Below are 21,486 nucleotides of genomic sequence, written 5' to 3' on the forward strand. Positions count from 1 at the left end.
GACAAAATGATTAAAGATGGTGGCGCTAACACAAGGATTCAAAGACAGGGTGGCAAGAATGATTTTGATAATATCACAAGTTATCAGGATAAGTATAGGATGGCTTTGAGAGTGGAAATAAGGACAAGGCACAACAAGTTATACTATGGTTCTATGGTTCGTATTGATACTCACAGTCCACTTTTTTCCCAAAACACCACAGCGTTTCCCTTGGTTATTGGGATTATTTTAGAATTGAGGCCCAGCTGAAGCAGGATCAGCAATGCTTGACCTTGTGGTTGGGATCTGACGTTTAGATGGATACATGCAAGATGCAGACAGAAACAGATAGGAACAGGACGCCGGCGTAGGAAATCAGGAATCAGTGTGTGTCTAGGGTCTTGTCAGGGACCCTTATTTATAATGCAAAATGACATCATCAAGGTAGAGGCTGGGCAGAGTTAACTATGCCCGTCCCTAAACTACTTGGATTGGGAAAGGGAGCGAGTCTCCGCCTCGCTCTCAGTTGGTTGGATTTCTAAGGAAATGATGTCAGGTTTATGAGGTGAGGTTTACAATGTCCCAACACTCCACATTTACTTTACTTAAAATCCGATTTTCCCAAAAACATACATTTCTTCACTGGCATCTCTTGGCAAATTATACACATGGGTTACATATTATGTGCATCGCATTTTAGTCCAATCCTCAGGTTTGTGCGACCTTGTTTTTCCTTTCTGATGCATTTGTGTAGTTTTATACATTAAAGATTTGGCCTAAAATTCCACAATTTTATACACAAATGCGAATTGTCCCCAGGGATGGATGGACAAAATCTTATGTTTGACACATTAATACTTTCCTTGGAATATGTCATATTTCGTAACTTCTGTTCCCCATGCGGCAATGAGTTCTAACAAGTTTTAAAAGATAGCCCATAAAATTTGATTTAAAAAAAGCAACCTTTTTAAGTTTTTGCTAATTCTTGCTACAGAAATAAAAGTCTTTAAAGATTCTTTATAACATAGTCTCTGGCACCAAAAGGCAGTCCCATTGTTACTTGCAAGCAGCTGTCATTTCCTTCCAGGCAAGGGGGTTTCCAGTCTTAATTGAAGGTTTTATTGCCCCTTCACACTTGACGGTTGAGTGTCCCAGGAATGCTATTGTCCCAGTCTGGGGCACAGACGAATGTCTGACGAGCATGTGAACTTTCATTGTCCTATCCCATTCAAAGTTTTACAAGCTGGCCGGTTGCACCCATGTGTCCTGGATTTATGGCGTATCTCCCTTCCTTGGAGGAGTTTCATGGCTGGCAACTGGAATAACAGGTTTTTCTGACACCTTGCAACTTCAGCCTATGTTTTTTAAACTGTTTAATTTCTTACTTTGGATCTTGAATTAAACACACCTAGGACAGAAGATAATCTATGTGTGTATTATCACCACTAACATAATTCCTTTACATTGCTAAGTAAACAGGCTTTCATTAACAGGCCATTTGTTTTTTCTCTTCAGTCAGCACAGCCTATCTTTCCACATGTTTTAAAAACTGCTGGCATTTCTTTCTTTAATTTGGTTTGCAGCTCCTCAGATTGCCACTGTCTTTGCAGCTGTAGTCATTTTCCTTGCAGCAGGACTCTTATCTAAAGTATAGATGCATTTATCCTTGACCTGGCTCAGATAGTAAAAAGTCTCTTTGAACTGTTGCGCATGGATACATTTTGGCAAGAAATAAACGTGTGTTGCCATGGGAGTGAAAAGAAAGTTGCTTGTTGATTTCTTTCAAATCTACTTTGACAGGACCTGTCATTCAGGAATTATTCCTGTTTTTTCTGAGGCACAATGACTTGGCCTGGCAGTGCTGTTTCCATCACAGTGGTTTCAGAATGCACAGATGGAAATAGCATACCACAGCATTTTGAAAGGGTGAAGAAAAGGTTTCATTTTGAAGGGGAATGTTTGACTTTTGCAGCAATGCAGTGCTTTCGGTTCACTTAATTCCATATATTCTTCTCAGAACACACTGGCATACTTGTTCAGTGTGTCCCCTTGTTCCATCTTTCCAGAAGTGTACTAGGCAGGATGGTGCAGCCATCTTTTGTTGCTGCCAAAATGCAGTTTTGAAGTCCTGGTGTGCACAGGAGCCAGTGCAGCCAGGTTGCTGTCTCTTGCGCAAATACAGCTTGGTGATGTGGTGCAATGCTGTTAAGTGGGTCAATATATCCCACAACAGTGTGGACCTAAATGCCAAACTAGTGGCAAAACTGCCATCCAGCACCCTAGGCATAACCAGCATAGATGAAAGAACAGATGCAATCCTAAAATGGATCATGGTAAAAATTGATGACATCACGCCAGAAAAACCTTTCATCCCATCGTGTAAAAAATGTATGGCAAGACGGTTCATGCCCCACCTCACAGCAATGAAAAAAATAAACAGGATATAAAACAAGAATGGAGGAAAACCTACAACCAACACACAAAAAACATACAACAGAGTGTACACAGTGGAAATACTCAAAGCCAAAAGAAAATACAATCAGAAATGGATCGCTAAAGCTGGCAATACACAAAAAGAAATGTTAAGCACCATAACCGAGATAAGAAACCCATCCTTGTGCAACAACTGACTGATCCCCACACAAAAAGTATGTGACAAACTCACCAACCATTTTAAGAACGAAATCACCAACATTCAGCAAATTATACTAAGCAGGCCAAATAACTCCATTCACCAACCCAGCCAGCCAACCCCAGATCCAATGGCCAGACTAAACAGCCTCCCCACAATCTCAACATATACATTCAAGAGCATGTTGGACAATAGCAAAGGCTCCCCAGCAGATCTCTAACCACCAGATGTCTACAAAACCATCCTCTCCTAAAAAACACTGGAAAAATGCTATCTCAGTCTCTTCAACCTCTCACTAGAAACAGGATCAATGCCACAAGCGTTCAAATTGGCTTAAATCAAACCACTCCTTAAAGACACCACCGTAGATGTGCAAGACCTTACCAACTACCAACTACTGACCAATTTCAAATATCCAATTCCTGGCAAAACTACTAAAAAGCTTTCAAATCCTGGATTATGTGGAAAACAAATCTGCTAGATCAGGCATAAGTAGGCTTCACACCTATGAGAGGACTGGAAACTGCCCTACTGTCTACCTGGGAGGATTTAAAACCCAATGCTGACTCCAATACAAACTCAGCACTAATACTGCTCGATCTCTCAGCAGCTTTCGACATGGTCAACTACGACACCCTCATCAGAAGACTAGAAGATATTGGGATTGGCAACACAGTTCTCCTCTAGCTAAAATCATTCCTGATGGAAAGAACCCAAACAACTTGGCTAGCACCTTTCAAATCAACACCTTGAAAAACATGTGGCGTCCAACAGGGCTCTTTACTGTCACTGTTATTCTTTAATATCTACATGAGAGCCTAATCAACCTCATCAAAAGTCATAGCCCCACCTGCTACAACTATGCAGATGACACCCAATACATTGAAAAAATCAACGTCAGCTGAGAGGAAAGTACAACTCTAACCGACTGTCTCAAGTAACTAAACCAATGAATGAGGATCAAAAATCTTAAACTCAACCTGGACAAAACTGAAATTATGATTACAAAGAAAAACGTGTCAAAGATCTGCACTTTTCATGACTGTCTGAGCTAGGAAAACAGCCAGAACCATGCAGGGTGGTAAAAACCTTGGAATTCTAATGGACAAAGAACTAATGCTAGAACCACAAGGTAATGCGATAGTTCAGAAATGCTTCTTACCTGCCAACGATCAAGAAGATACTACCATAGCTGTCCTTCACACACAGAACACTTGCCATCATATCCCTCGTCATTTCAAGAACAGACTATGCCAATAGAATCTACATGGGAATACCTGACTACCAATTGCAAAAGCTACAATGGCTACAGAACGCAGCAGCAAGACTACTCCTTAAACTCACCAAGAGACCACATTACACCAGCACTAAGAACGCTACATTGGCTGCTAGTCAAAAAGCGTATCTCCTTCAAAACACTGCATAACACACAGAGCAATCCATCGCCGAGGAGCGGAATTCATACACGAAAAATTCAAGATCTTCAAACCCGCACAAATGCTCAGATCCAGCAACGACATCCGCCTTGAACCAAAACAATACTCAAAACATAGATTTGGAGGATCAATGTTCTCCTACATAGCAGAAAAACTCTGGAACTCACTCCCATAAGAAATATGAATGACAGAACACCACCTCAACTTAAGAAAACTGTTAAACATATGGCTCTTTAACAATCCCAACTAAGAACACCCCTGAGCAGCAAACTCCACCCACTACGAAACAAGAGGAATCAACAAGAATAAAACTACCATAAAGATATGCAATGCCACAGACAAACTTCCTGACTGAGCAACGTACCAAGCCTAGGTATGTATGAGGGAGGCCAATGCTTTGGATCCGGATGTGTTAGAGGGTGTACAATGTTGTACTTGGATATGACAGAGGATGATCAATGTGGTATGCTTCTATACAACTCAAAGGTAAACCTTTGTGTGGAATCTGGATGTAATCCTAGGGAGGCAAGATAATGAACTCGGGTGTACCCCATGGGTAGCAAATGCCTGGGATTTTTTGATCATGAGGGTGACACAACAGTCCTCGAACCAACTAATCACTCTGAATTTATTCTGCCTACTCATCTGAAACACAAACCATGCCTCTGCAACAAAACATGATATGATATGATTGGTTATTTATAACGCGCTTAATACACAGAGATTTCTAAGCGCGGACCCGGGGATCGAGCCTCTCTTGCTCTGTGTCGTTATGCTTCCAAGCAGAGCACGTTGCCCCTGAGCTATCCTCCCGAAACATGAGACCAGCACACACCACAATAAGCCACACACCACACAACACTGAACAAGAAACAAGCCAAACACACAAACTAGACACACACCCACACACTTAGCACAGCACAACAACCTCCAAATTCTGCAAACCAGAACGCAGTGACTGGTTCCTCCAAATCAAAACTGCCAACAGCACATCAAAGCTCTTGGGCCTTTCCCCTCTGTATGGCACTACCAACCCCCCTCACCCAACCCTCTTTCCTTTTCAGATCACCAGGGCACCAAAAGACCATATAGTGGCAGGAGTGTGCAGTACAAAGCACATAACATAACACTGTGTTGAACCTTGCTGCGCTTACAGTTGGGCATTTGAACTCAGCTGTACTATGGGGGTAGGGAATGTGTCGCACTAGGATGGATTGTTGGGGGTAGGAAAAGTATTGCACTTGAATGGATTTTCGGGAATAGGAAATGTGTTGCAATTAGCAGTAATTCAGAGGTAGGAAACGTGCCCCACCTAGATGGACTGTCAGGGGTGGGAAATGCGTCAGCTTTGGCTGTTTTTTGGGGGCAGGAAAGGTGTTATACTTAGATTGATATATAGGGATAGGAAATGTGCCACACCTAGATGGATTGTTCGGGATAGGAAAAGTGTTGCACTTAACTGTATGTTGGGGGTAGGAAATGTGTTATACTTAACTAACCATACAACAAACTCAATATTCTGCATAATCACCCCAAATTCTGAACTAAACACAACACTAACTCTACCGCACCACAAACCACACACACTTCACAACACCAAACATGAAAACAAACACAAGTACACAAAAAGCACCCATGCACAATCATACCTCAACACCACATAACGGCTACCAACCAAAAATGCACCAATGCTCAGTGCCCATTTTTTCCAAACTGAAGCCGCCAGGAGCACATCACAGCTCTCTTGCTCTTCTCGTTCTCAACCCGACTAACAAAACCCCAACCCCCCTTCAATTGCAGATCCGCCACAGTGCGAAGGGACTATGCAATTGTCAGCAGTGTAAAAGACCACCTAACATAATATAACTATGTCACCTGCATCAATCACATACCAGTGAGAGAGTGGTCCATAACGATTTTCTTCTACTGGGGACCAGACCTTTGGAGAGAATATGTTGGTAAAATACACCTAAGAATAACAACCTATTTCAAATCAGCCAAAACAGCGTTGGCAAAAGATTCAAAGCAACCAGCAATGACCGTTTCCAAGACAAAAATCTCTTGCAGAAAGACGCAAGAGAATACTGGACAGGAAAGAGGAATGTATACCACTCTTAAAGTAGGGATGTGTAGCATTTACCAATAGCGTTTTTGACCAATGGCCTTGCTGCCTTCGGTCAGGGCTGCAAGGCCACTCAAGGTCAAAGAAAGTGCATATCAAACAGTGCTAAGAGCCCTCTTAGTGACGTCCATAGAATGTGAAATAATGCACCATATACTGTGTACCATTGTGGAATATGACGAGAGGTCCAGTCTGACTAAACAACATCTGAGGCAGACATCAGATAGCTTCTATGTAATGCAAGGACATTACCCACATTTCAGTCATCCTCCTGATTCCCGTAAATACCCCGCTATCACGTACACTTATCATCCAGGAGCTAGAGGTTTAACCATTCAGGAGAGCGTACGGTACAGTATAATTTAGTTATTGAGAGCTGCATTAGCAGCATTACAAGCCACTACAGAATCTCTTTGTAGTTATTAGGAGCTTTTCTCCCACCTCTGCTAGTTCTCTATGAACTCTTCTCGGCCGGATAACACACTAGAATAAGAAAACAGTTGACAAAGGCATGTTGTTTTTTCTGCGAGCCTGTACAATGTACCTAATTAAAAAGTAAGAGTGGAGAAGTCACCTCTGCTTTCACTTGTGACTCAAATATATGCTACTGTACAAGAGAGCTGGGTTTGCATATTCTTCCAAGGCATTTGTGAAGTTTGTGGCATCAACCGATCCAAGAGCAAATAGGTAATGGATGGGCTTGTGTTAGTTCAGCTGTCAAATTTGCCAAACAACACCAGTCATGATCAGTATCAAGCCCAAGGTCACCATCATCTATTGGAGGGTGTTCAATAACACCTTAATTAGTGAGCCTCAAAATTTCATGGATCACTGGTGTATGTTTGGTGGCCTGTGACATTCCTTGCTACACTCTGGGGCCACAATCCTACCTCCCTGGTCCGTCATCTACCCCAAGTAAAAAAGCAACAACAGGGTTAATTTAGGCTTAAGAAGCCGGGGTAGCAACTGCCTTCCCAAACCGTAGGGGCATACTGGTACACAAAAGACGGTTCACTGGGGAAACATTGGTCTGCTTGCAGATCAAGGCAAGAAGAAAAGGGGGGTTGTGTTAATTTAATGGTAGTCCTAAACATGGGACACAAGATGGTGAGCTGTTCTGGCCCTCTGATGAGACACCCTAACCCTACCGGGGTGGGGGAAGGGTAATGGTGGGTTGACTGACCCTAGACAGCGGATGGTGTAGCGCCTGTCTAGGAGGGAGAAGGAGAGGAACTGACTCTAGCTCTCTGCATGTGGATGTCTGTATACCGCATACAGTTTTATCACCAACAGCCTAAAAGGTGAGGGGAGGGGAGGGCAACCAACAGTGTGGTAGGTGAGTACGAGAGGGGGATTAAATCTTCACCATCAGGGTGAATAAAAACCAGTCAAAAATCCCGACATCTCCAACCTGCACATGTTAACCAAAGTTGCTTGGTTCATGACTACGAGATTTGATCCCCCTCTCATACTCACCTAACACACTGTTGGTTGCCCTCCCCTCACCTTTTAAGCTGTTGGTGATAAAACTGTATGCGGTATACAGACAACCACATGCAGAGAGCTAGAGTCAGTTTCTCTCCTTCTCCCTCCTAGACAGGCGCTACACCATCCGCTGACTAGGGTCAGGCAACCCACCATTCCCCCCCCCCTCGGTAGGGTTAGGGTGTCTCACCAGAGGGCCAGACCAGCTCACCATCTTGTGTCCCATATTTAGGACTACCATTAAATTACCACAACCCGCCTTTTCTTCTTGCCTTGATCTGCAAGCGGACCAATGTTTCCCCAGTGAACCATCTACCCCAAGTACCCATCAGCCACCCGCCCCTCCCACCACCCGTCCCAGAACCCTCACTACATTTTACAATTTACTTTTATTGCTAGCGCAAAAGCAAGTTGAACGTGCCCCAATGTAATGTTGGGGCCCCCAGTGAAGCTCTGGTGGTTCGTGAGACTTGCACCACCAAAAATGCAGGTGGTTTGAGCTTTGCCAGAACCAGTTGCCTCACCCTAATTCTGATCAGAGCAAACGAAAATTCAGGTGGTTCGAGATTTAATGGGGTACACAGGTAACGCGCATCTCTGCTTATTTCCTCACAATCCAGCATATTATGAACATCACTGATTTAAGTCAGTGCTAGAGAAGCTGCCCTTCCAACAGTGGTAATCCAGCACCACCAGTGTATAGGAGTAGATAGGAGAAGAGCATTACAAGTGATTGTTTAGTCGCACTACTGAAGCCCCAAATCTTGCACCATATGTTCACTCTCCCTCTGGCCTATTGAACTATCCCCACCCTTCTGGCTTCCTTACCAGTCATCACCACACACTCTGCATATGACCCCCGCACCAAAATGTCTTACTGCCATAAATAAAAGGAGAGTTTCCATCTCACAAGCAAGCTCTTTCCCTCACTATTAATGCACGGGTCACATGTTTCATCCATATTGAATATAACAGGAACTGTTCTCTGTAAAGCGCCCTATGACCCTCGCGTTGGCACACGAATACCTCAAATGATTTTCACTGCCTTCATGGTTACATATGCCCACCTAGTCACCTGCATGTTCCTCTAGAAGTTGCTTAAGTGGTATTTTTTCGAAATCATCACATTGGTATATTTTAGGATGGATTCCTCTCACTTCGCAGCGAGGTAATAATAGTTTTTTTGGAACCGCATGTAGTGCTGTAGATGAGCTTTTTTGCCAATCAGAACGTTTGGAAAGTTGTATTAACTGGTACATGCCAGTGATAAGCTTTCTGACCACGCCTCCTCCCTGCCCTCATCCTCCTCCTTCGGCTACCTCACAGCCGCCATTAACGGGCCGTGCTTAAACATGAACATAGAAAAGGGGCTCTCTCTATGCTTTTTCTGCGGGGGCATCTTTTTTGCAGATTTATGTTTGGTTTGGTGCAAAATATCGCCAACATCATTGATACAGAAACGAGAGACAGTGTAAAGGGGAGGGGGGCAGACAGCCGTCTGATTGACATGACATAATCTGAACACACTAAATACAATTTATTGTTCTTGTTTCAATACAGAAATGTAATCCAATAATGGCTTATTTAAATCAGCAGTACTGCAACATGTCACGTGTGTCCATTTTAAAACTGGGGCTGTGTAGTGATCTTTCTTTTTGGTGTCAGAGGGAGCTGGGATATATTTGGGCTACTTTCCTGGCTCATAGGGCTAGAGGTAGGTTTTCCTTTCGAGGTGCTGTTACAAAACAAGCATAATTTTTTGTAGTACTGCACTACCAATGAAAACATACAGAGTTCCTCATAAAAAAGATGTGAGGACCTCTGTATGTTGTCAGTGGTACTGCACCTCCCCAGAAAATAATGACATACAGAGGTCCTAATACGAAATCAGAGATTTTGCATGCTGTGTTATGTTATGTTGTGTTATGATACTTGGCTTTTTTACTGTGCAGAGCACAACCATGGTATGGTCAAATACGTATTAAGCACAAACGTATCGCCTCTGAATGAGGCATCACAGCAGTGAAACAAGAGGGTCAAAGAGGACCCATACCAGAAAAGATCAGAGAACCCACCCTTCCCAACCTCGAACCATCAGCTCAAAGAGGGAATAAAAACATCTTTACTTTATGATGGAAGTCCATATGTCCCTCAATGCCTCGCAGATTTGAAAGCAGTGAATTCCACAGCAGTGCTGCCTGCACAGCAAACAAACTGCCTCCCTATTTCACCCACCTGGAAGTGGGGACCAGAAAGTACTTTGGAGAAGGCAGAATGTAGACATCTCCCTGGGGCATAACGGCAGAGTTTTGCTTTAATAACATCAGGCAAAAGACCATAAAATACCCAAGGTACAATGTACAACGTCTTGAATTTCATCCGGCTGTCCACCGGCAACCAGTGAAGGGATCGCAGAATTGGCAATATATGTTCTCTCTGACCAGCTTTCACCAAAACCCTGGTTGCTGCATTTTGGATTCTCCAAAGATGGTCGATGGCCACTTTTGGTATGTCGAGGGATAAAGCATTACACTAGTCAAGCCGACAAGAAATAAAAGCATTTACTATTTGAATTTTATCTTCAAAACCAAAAAACTCCATCAGATTTTTAAGAGGCCTCAATGTAACGGTTTTATAACACAGCAACACTCCAGCCAGGGACTCCTTCCACTGACCCCCCCCACGCACTGCGCAATCTGAATTACAGGGCCTAGTAGGATCGTTGTCTGTACTCCCTCTGTTTCCCTCCCTTGCTGTGACGCGCCTTGAAACACTTGTGTATAGGCACGTTATAAATGCCATATCATATCAATGAATGTGGCACACAATAAAAACGCTTTTTATCTTTAATCAACCGCAGGTTCTTTATTTGAGTAGACCCCCAACCGGTCTTGCACCCACCTTAACAAACAACCCCTGTCACAATGGACCATTAACCAGGCCACTGTGTATCAATATGATATTAATTAATTTTATAGTCAAATAAAAAATCAAACAAAATCAAACAGCAGCCACCAACGTTGTGGCAATACAAATGCAAAAATCCCACAATACAGTTAATTCAAACTCCTAGCACAATATACAGAAACCTTTAATAGCAAGCAAAAGAGAAATAAATTTTAAAAGCAACAGATGGCATTCAGGTTATACACTCCCCCTGTACTACTCACCCCGAAACTAATGCTAACTAAATTCTTTCTGGATGGAAGGCAGTGGCAATGAGACAGAATGAAGAGGGAAAAATCAGATTTCGATTTCAGCCCACCACCCCAAGATGAGAGGCCAGAAAAGAAAATGAAAACCTTATTTACGGGCAAAATGGCATAATCTTATTTCACTTGTTACTCGCACAGCAGTTTGCAACTGCAGTGGGATAGCTAGGACAGAAATTCTTGTTGCTACACTTGAGAGATAAGGAAGCTGACCGTGGGCTGTATTGACCCACTCCGCTAGGCTATGTGGCATCACTCTGATAGTATGGTGCAAGGAACTGCAACAATGGCGGCAAAACTCTTGTGCGCACCAAAAACCTACAAAAACCGTGTTCGCAAGCACACAAAAAGATGAATACACAACCTGCCCAACCTGCCCCCATGGTGCATGTGTGGTGGAATAGAGCACACACTGCAGAAAGTGTGCCAGTGGGCTTCATGATCAGCAAACAGAGAGCAGAGGGAGAAGCAGCACTTTGCTGTTGAAACTCAAAAAATGTGCCTATAAATGACATTTGATTTGTTGCTAAAAACTCCACAATGCCTATAACACCACACTTCTCAACATTCAAAATCTTTCTTGATGCTAAAATTCATGTAATCTAATGAACCATTGTGAACATACAAAGACCTAATGTGAAGAACAAAACATCTCTTCGGAAAAACTGGATTGTCTGTAAACTGACAGCTCCTGTCAAAATCTGGGTGCAGTACCTTAGGCTACCTGAATGACAGCTGTCAGATGAGTTACTGATGAAACTTCAAAGTGATCTAAACTAAAAAGTCTGCTGGATTAGCAAACATAAAAAGGATTTTGGCTAAAAAGAATACAGATCTCAGTTGCTTTTATCCCACAGAGTTAAAGCTAAGAAAGTAATGTATGTATGTTTAATGCAACAAGTTTGGTTTTTCGTGGATCTTTAATTAAGAATAAATTAGCTTGGCTGAGCTGCAACCCTTTGGAAGTAGACAAACAGGTTTCTTCCAAGGGGAGGGAAATTCTCTCAGCTGAAACTCACGGGAAGATGATAATTGTGGGTTAACCCAGACTTTTGACTACAGAAAGAGAATGAACAATAGCAGACCCTTCTGCAAAGGAAACAGAGGTATGAGAGGGTCGTAAATGGTTTCTGGAAGGAACTTCCCCAAGCAGGGGGATGCTCCTGGACTCCCAGGAGACACAATTGGGTGGAGCCATACAACCATCTGCTGTTAAGAATGAACAATGAACCATTTTTAAAGACTCATAACTTGTGATTCAATGTGGTGAAAAATATAAAAAGGACAGAGTTGTTAATCTAATTTTTGACTGTACATTTAAAGAGGTGGCGGAACTGTGTGACATTTTCTTTACAGGAATGGCAATATATGTGGTTTATGTGAAATGTATTAATCCTAGAATTGTAAAAATTGACACACACATCCCTATGTTAAACACACATATTTGTGGGAATTTGCATAAAGTTTGTAAATTGTGTTCATAGCGAAAAGGATGGAATTCTGTAGAAAGTTGAAACAAGATCCCACAGTTCTGAGATTTTGAGGAACAGATGCTACATAAAATATGGAATTTTTGTGTGTGATTTGTGTAAAGGTGACCAATGTAGAAATGTGTATTTAGTTTAAAATTCGATTTTGTAACCAGTGGCTAAAGGGAGGTTTCTAAGCAAACCATAAAATGTGACATCATACGGCCTTGATCCAATCACTCAAATACAAGGTGGAGATGAAGTTTTCATCCAATCCCAGCTCACAGGGGCAGGCTTAGCTAAGCCGGCCCATACACCCATTTTGTGATGTCATTAAAAAGGATAAATAGAGACAGCTGACAACACATAGGGACTGACTGATCCACTCACTTTCCTGATTCCAGTGAAGCACTATGATCCAGCATTCTACATCCAGCTTTAACATCTTTCCAGATCCAGATCAAGACTCTTGCAAGCATTAGAGAACTATTGACTTTCTGCAAGGCCTAATCCTCAAACTTATTCTTGCAACCCAGTGAAGCGCTGTGGTGTGAGAAGGACTTTTGAACTAGTATCCTGAAATTCTCAGGCTTGCTACGACTAGGCTAGCCTGATGAACTCGCTATACAGCTCATTGAAATATCAACAGACAAGGAGGGCAGATCCTGTGCAAATCCGGTGACCGGCATTGCTGATCCAGTACCGTGCCTGATGTGCTGTTCTTCCTAGACAAGTTCTAATCCATGACCAGAACTGACGGTCCAATTTAATAAACTATTTGTGTGAGTATTAATAGGAAGAAAAGTGACCCTAGTATACTTGCATTGTCTTATCCCAATCTCAACCCATCCTCTCTGTAAATTCAGAATAATAGTATTGTCAGAACCTTTCTTGCGCTGATTTCTCTCATTTGTTTTTATAAAATAATAAGTCATTAGTTATTTTGAGTAACTCAAGTAAATTTCAAACAGAAATTGAGCATCCACCATGTGAAGGGTTACGCTGGCCACATACGCAACTGTGGAGATTCATGTGTAGCATCCTCTTTTTCATAGTCCTAATATAGTGTGATCAAACCCATCTGTCATCTTCAAAGTGCGTTTCTGTTTTCCGTTCTCGCGCCTATTTTGTAAAAACAACTCTCCCTAAAACCTCTATAACTCCCTCAGTTTTTATGATAGAAATGTAATTTCAACTCCTACTTGTACCTAACATCCTTAGAGATTCTCCTGTTATAACGAATATCGTATAAGGAAAGGTTTGCCGTGATTTTACATCCTGAGAAATTTTACACGTGCGAAATAGCTTTAAACTGCTTCCAACTTGGACTTTGAGATTTCAGTTGTTTTCTTTGGACTAAATCATTGTTTGTGATTGTGTGATTGGCTCGCGTAGGAATTTATGATCATTTAAACATTTTTGACCACATTTGGTGTTTTTGCTCAGTCACTACCAAAGACAATTTCAAAGCCATCCTGAAAGCTAAAAAGTCAATTCCGTTTTTCTCTTGTGTTTGAAGGGGGAAGGTGGGACTGATATTCTGTTTGATTTGTACTATTCCTGAATACCTGCTCTCTCCTCCCATCTCTTTACATTGCCTATTGGTGGGTTGAGGGGTGTTGCAGGGGATCCTCTAACCATATTGCTATCTGTTCTAAACCAATTCAAAAGTATACTTTTCTGTGCTGAATTTGTTTTTGTGTTCATCACTTGATTCCTAGTGCATTAAAATATATGATTTAGTGTTCTGTCACCCCATTGGTGATTAAATATATTGTGATTACATTTTAAATACATAAATAAATATTCACCTTTGCAAACTATCTTGATAACTGGTTCAGTGTGACCGGGGGGATTTCCAGGAGAAGGATGTGATATGAGTGGTATATCGTTCAGAATATTGAACTTATAGATAAAAATAAATAAGGGTTTCAATTGCACAGTATATGCTGGGTGTGACCTGCCTGGGTGGGTGCTGGATTGACATCACTTACATGACAAACTACTAGGCAGGGCACAAAGGCAACATGGACATAAGGTAAGAAAATCAATTTTTTAAAATAAAATCAAATGTAAAATAAAACACACATGGCAGAATGGAAATTAGTTTCTACACAGGACTTGGGATGACAGGCAGCCACGTAAACGACTTGGCTGCCAAAATCAAAAATTGTTTTTCAGGACAAGGAACAGAGTTACATAACAGTTAGGATTCTGATAGAAAGAGTTACACTTAATGGGACTACTGTTTGGGATTTTCGATGGGACAAATGCAACTCGTAATTGAACGGAAAGAACACAAAACACAGGCAAATTTATTTTTTGTTAGACACAGACTAGTTTTGTTGAGACTATATTTTAATGGCTATGATCATTAAAGAAAGGCACTTGACATGAGGTGTTTGTTTTCGAATGTCAACCAACTCACTGTTAATCTCTTTATAGGGGAATTAATTGATTTACTTGAAAAAATTGCTAAGGATTTATACAGACTTTTGAAAGATTTATGACAGGGATGCACTAACATACACAGGCTAATACAGATTTGTCTATGGAAAGGTGAACAGATCATACTGGCAATTTGGGACTTGAATGGGATTTTAATGGGGTGCAAGGGTCAAAAGAGCGGGATATGCAATTTGGGGAACTTGTGTTATGTGCTACTTACAATGTAAGCTTGAGTTTGGGATTCTGGACAGCCAGCGAGGTCTCTGGACATATAGGCCAAGGGATCTGGTCACTCTGGACAGCTGGGCCAAGGGATCTGGTATCTGGGACAGCTCGGCCAAGGGATCTGGTCACTGTGCTCTCCTGGATGGGATGATGGATAGCTAGGCAATGCCTGGTCACTGCACTCTCTTAGAGGGGATCAGCTGCCTCCTCTCCTTTCTCTCTGGATTCTTGGCGGGTGCCTGGATCTGGATGAATGGATGGATCTGCCTGGATGGATGTATTTGGTTTCCTGGATCTTGATTGGATTTTGATTCTTGAGTGAGTCCCTTGTGTTTCTCTGTCTCCTCATTATGTAGCCAAAATGACATCATCAAATTTACAACCAGGGGGGAAGTACTCTGGAATTATTCCTCTCCGATATAGGACAGCCTACCAGTCCTCTCCCTTCCCCCTGGGCCGATTGGTTCAGGGCAAATGACATCATTTATGTGTTTGCATTTATTATCTTTCTTTGTCTCTCCAGCCTACTTTTTACCAAAAATGAGTTATAGAACAAAACTTCAAACGTAGACTAGCCACCACCATAAGAAGTAAATATGCAGATTCAAGAGGTCACATGGAATTGGACAATCCGATCGCTGACTCTGTGTAAGGTTGCATTTCCCTTTGGCACATTTTCGCCATTTTATGCAATGCATGATATTTAAAATTCTGACAATGACTGCACATATTCCCAATAATAATTTGCATCATCCCACCTAGTTTCATATTTGTCCCATTTATAATTTACCCCGAAATGCGTCTTTCATGGGCATTTCAGTTCACCAAGTGCTAGAAACATGTACTTGGTTTCTTCACATTAATCTAAAAATCACATGGAAAACTGGCATATTCCAAAATTATTAATATTCAGGGTGTTGGGAAAAATGCCTTAAACTACAGAAGTCCTTTAATGTTAATGGGATGGATTTGTCACATGTGTGGGCGGTGCTGCAGACCCCCACAGCAAACTGTATCTGCCTGGCTCGGCTTACAACAAAAGACTTTTATGATGTCCTTTGAAGTTTGGCAGTGCCTCCTTAAGAGTGGTTGCTGGAGGAGTTCACAGCTCTTGGTCATGCACCAGCCATACTGGCCATACTGGCTTCCATTGTTCCTTCTTCCAAGGCTGCCTGCTAGTCTAGCAGGGCAGTGAATCCTCACACTCTCGTCCTTTTCATATGTCATTGTGGGCCGGTTCACTTATGGATGTGACTTTGCAGTGGGAGGTAGGGCTGATCATTGAATTCAGTGCCTGGCCAAAACACAGGTTTGCTGGTTTCTGAGTCTTTTCTAAGTAACCAAGTCTTGTGGGGACAAATATAATGTACATTAGGTAGCCAAACCCCCATCCACATATTCAATCACATTTCTGTGCGAGCAAAAGCTGTCATTTGACATTAAACTTTTAAACAGCATTTTCCTTATTTTCAAAAGAGCAGATTCACACGTGTGCAGGTGTTTCATTGCAAGTTTACAAATGCAGTTCTGCAGACCACAGGATTGAGTCTTTTGGGGGGCTTTTCATATAATGTTGGTTTATGGACAGAAAAGGATGCTTCACAGGATTACTTTTAAATTGACATGGAAAAAGAAATGTCACGTTATTTCTTTCATTTAATGAAATTTGAGCCCAATGGTTCACATCAAAAGGAAACAAAAGCTGTGTTGAGTGGAAAGCAGAACTCTCTGCCTGTCATGTGATTTATTACTAGACAATGCCGTTCTTGGGAGATAGTGCCTAACATTTTTTGGCAATCAGATGAAATAAAGCATGCAGGGGTATGTTTCAATGGAGCGCACAACGTTGTGGTGTTTTAAATGACAGGAAGAACAAATGCACGGCCGTCTTGAATGTCAGGCACAACTTTAGGCTTTCAGAGGACAGAAAAGCAAATGTAGAGCCGTTCTGAATGCAGGTCTTTTTCTGATGATTCAACTTGAAAGTAAAGCAAATGCAGAGCCTTTCTTTGGGTGGCAGTGTTCAATGCTCACCACACATGTGCCAGGAAAAGAAAAGCACAGCTGTTTTTGTGGCACTATTTCAATGCAGTTTTTGGTGGAGGGGATTCCTGCTTAGGATCTTAAATGTACCCCACATCAAGAGAAAAAAACATACACTGGAAACATGTGATAGTTGACTCTGCAAAGATAGTGAAGAGTCGAGAGTTTTAAAGCACTGATACCATGTCCAAAGGAGTGAACTGTGACCCCCCCCAAGGGGGTAAACCAGACTGTGGCCTGTTGGGTGAACAAAAAGCAGGGAAAAGGTAAGTAATGTAGTGGGTCATTTGCATAGCACCATATGTTTGGTCACAATGCGCTGTAAATTCAATGCCCTTGAGGGGACAGGAGTCCCAGTATGGGGAAATTCAAAGAGGTGCTAGTAGGCATAGGTGCATATTGGCCAATACGGAGATATGAAGCGGTGGCCAAGTCCCTGCTAGCCAAGTGGGAAATGATAAAGTGGATAAGTCAGAACAAAAACAGACAGGCACACGTCACAACAATAAAGTATAGATAACATAAGGTTGAGTGATGGTGATTGCTGGGATGCATGAATGATAATATGGGTTTAGACCAAGAAAGGTCATACAAAGATCAAGAATTGTCCATGTTGGACGATATGGTTACCCTGTTTTTTAGCAGTGCAATGTGTTGTTTGTATCCTTTAAAACGAGTTATGAATGTTCGATGGCCTTGCTATGTGCGCAAGAGTTCTTGTGAGTTGTGGGGTCTTAAACCCAGGTTTTCAGAGGTGTCAGACAGAGGTGTCAGACCCAAGAGTTGGTTGTGTGCTGAATTAAAGCTGGGGGGACCACAAGGACAATAACACAGGGAATCTCCCCCACACCGAGCCAGACCACAAGGATATCATCCAGGGGAGGCAAGAGGATGCAGTTGTCTGGTTAAATACAATGGTTGATCATCTAAGAGAACCCAGTGAACCATATATCTGCTCGTCAAATCAAATAAGACATGCACCAAGGGAGAGTCAAGGCCACCATGCTATTGCAGGTGACTGCCTCAGGCCCCCTGCAGAGATGCTGGAGGGTACCCCATTTGTCCCAAAGTCTGCCCAATTGTTGGACCATCCCTGCTTCCATTATAGTGTGAAATGAATCACTCAAAGGGACTCCAACTCGTGCAGCAAGTCAGAGAGAAAACCAACCATCTGCCAGGCTCAAACACCCCAGCCAGTCCAATAAGGCTCTATTTCTCCTTTTAATTGTTTGTGCAACTTTAAGGGACGCATCAAGGAGGGAGCAGATCTCACACCACTAGATGTCTCTATTTTCGTTTATATGATTATGACATTTCCCATTTTGGCAGAAGATGTACAGCCTCAAGTCAATGCAGTAGAAAAGTGAACATGAAAAAGGCTGATTTCTGCAGGTTTTCACTTGCTCATAAACACAACAATGAGTGACATTTCCTAAAACGGAATCTCCATGATGCACTAAAAATCCGTGTGGTTTGAACCGTCCGTTTAGAGTTGGCATTTCCTAGGCATGTTCTATGAAGAAAAGGCACACATCAGAACAACGGTATATATGGTTTCACGTTGCTAGGAGCCCGTTTTACACGAAAATGCAACTGAAAGCGCACGCATTAAAGCCTAGGTTTCTGTAAATGATAGATTGAACCTTATGTAGCAGGGAGCATCATGGGAAAGAGAAAAACCTGGCAACCCTGTAGCACGACCTGCCCAGATAAGATATACAGACAGAGAGATGAGGAATACGCCTAGACAAACCTGAAATTCCAGCCATAGAAGTTAAAACAGCAGTTAGGAGTATCAAGTCCTGCAACCCGTCACCGAGCCTGCATAACTAGGGAAAGGCAATGGCCTAAAGGCTCTGTTCACTCCTCCCACTGAGCACCTCCCTTCCATGCAGACAGTCCTGGAGTCGAAATGTTAACCCTATCTCTATGTTCATGAGTTTTTCTCAGATCTATAATTCGAAACCTGTAACTAATCTTAACTATGAAAACGTTGCCCATTATAAAACTTAGTTCACAATATGATATGATATAGCATTTATAACGCGCCTATACACAAGTGTTTCAAGGCGCGAAGAGGCAAAGGGAGGACAGACAACGATCTTACTAGGCCAGGTGTCATTCAGATCTCGCAAGTGCATGGGAAGGGAGGAAAAAAAGGAAGAGTACAGGGGGGAAAGGGAGAGGGGAAAGTGCAGTACATGGGAAGTGGAATAAATAAGATAAATAAAACACATTAAAAAAAAACAACAGGCAAGTGCAAGGAAGTGCGGACAAAGTGCTGGAAAGGGGACTGAAGGGATACAGAAAAACAGTCCCCAAGTGCAGGGGTTGCCAGGGAAGCAGTGCAGGTGGGCAGTTGACAGGGCCTGGACCTGAGATCAGAAGTGTGGCCAGGTAGCCAGTGCAATTTCAGTAAAATCAATATAAATGTTTAGTCCTTTGTGTCTTATGCTCCACATGCATTGATTCAGATGTCTAGCTTTCTTGGAATTTTAGGCTTATACTACAGCTTACATAAATGCTGATTGGTTTTGTATGTTTTATTTAGAGCTTCTAGGAAAAGCTTAATATGAATGCAACGAAACAAAGCAAACATAACAGTGCCTGCATTATTGTATTCAAGTCTATAAGTGCATGGAGCTCATGTCAAAAGGAGAGATGGCATCTGCACAGTCATCAGCTGGGGGCATTCATATTATATAATAAGCAAGCCAGATGTCTTGTCTTTCCCTTTAATGAACTAACCACTTCCCTCCCACATTGCTGTGCTAGATAGCCAAATGAAACTGAAATAACTGAATACAGAGTGTGTCATGCCCTTAAGTACCTTGCCATCGTGCTCACACTTCACAAAGCCAGGGTAACAGATGATGTAACGATGCAATGCAGCAGACTGCGGGGTCCGGGCAATCAATGTTATCAGCCCCCAATTGCCAGTACATGCACAGCCTGTCCCTTCTTCCTTATAAGGACCTCTGTATGTTGTCAGTGGTAATGCACCTCTCCAAAAAAAAATTGCAATGCAATGTAATGTTCATATCTGCCTCACGTTATGGAAAAATGATTGTGCTCTGACTGTGTGGTGCATGTGGTTCAAGTGTTTCTATTTCTGTTGGAGGGATAGAAATTAATAATAGCATCTCGGAGTTATGAATGACTTTGGATATGCATTGTGCATTCCCCTGCTTCCAATGAAAGCATGATTTGAGAAATATCAAAGAACATCCCATTTCTGAATTTGGGATGCTCTTTGAAATGGGTAGAAGTGCCTTTCATCATACTGCTTTGTGCAATTGCATAAAACATGGGTAAAAGGATAACAAATGTGTTCATGTATGACTATGAAGAAATGTCAGATTTCTTTTAAGGACATCTGCACTGGACAGAAAATGAGCCCCATCAAGAGTAAAATTACAATGTAGAAAAACTATGACCAGGCTGCAATTATTTATTTATTGATTTCGGTATTATACAGTGAAATTAATAACTTTAAATACATGTCACTTCATTGATCTTAGTTCATCATTTCATAAAAAAAATCCACATTATTCTTCCAAATCAATATTATCTAAAATATCTCTCTACATGCAATACAAAATCAACTAATCACAAAGTCTAGACACTGTTATGCAGCTAAAATCAACCTAATCTGGAGGATCTTTTTCTACAGTCCGGTGACATGGCATTTTCCCAAAGAGAATCTTCAAAAATCATTGTGTGATAGCCCATCTCTCTTATCATCTTTGGTCGTAGGTCAGAGGCTGTGTTACATGCAGAAAGTAGATGGCAGACAGATTCTAGTTCAACCTCGCCACGTAGACGACAGAATATGCTACTTCTGTGAATTTTAACTCATCCCCCGGTGAGCTCAAAAGTTTTGACTCCGTTGAATTTTAAACATATGTGTTGCCGATAAAACTCTGTGTGTAAGGAGGAACAAGCAATCTGTCAGCTATACATGGAATGAACCATTCAGCAGAATGATCTATTGCCAAATTAACTATTAGCTGATCATGGATGTAAGCCTGCAACCTCACCGTCAGCATTCTTTTATAGAAATTAAAGTTCATTACTAGAGCGTCACACTCAGATCTTTTACACCACATGTCAGCCATTCCCCTGATGACTCCTAGGAAACATGACTTCATGAAAGCGATTTTGGTATTGAACAACTCAGATAGCAACCACATGAGAGTGTTTCTCTGAGCATGTAACAGTTTCCAATATAGCATTGAGCAATTTAACATAAAGTGTTCTCTAATGGGAACAATATCAAATTCCAAAAGGAACGTTTATGCCGAAGCAAACAAGGTTAACCTTAAAATCTTTTTTGGAATAGAGATTTCAAGTTTGGAGATAGTCTCCAATGAGTCTAATGCCCATGCCTCCACTGCATAGGTGACGATTGGTAACATTTTGCTGCGTACAGTTT

This window comes from Ambystoma mexicanum, chromosome 1q (genome assembly GCF_040938575.1).
Source record: "Ambystoma mexicanum isolate Mex_15411 chromosome 1q, UKY_AmexF1_1, whole genome shotgun sequence".
Lineage (NCBI taxonomy): Eukaryota > Metazoa > Chordata > Amphibia > Caudata > Ambystomatidae > Ambystoma > Ambystoma mexicanum.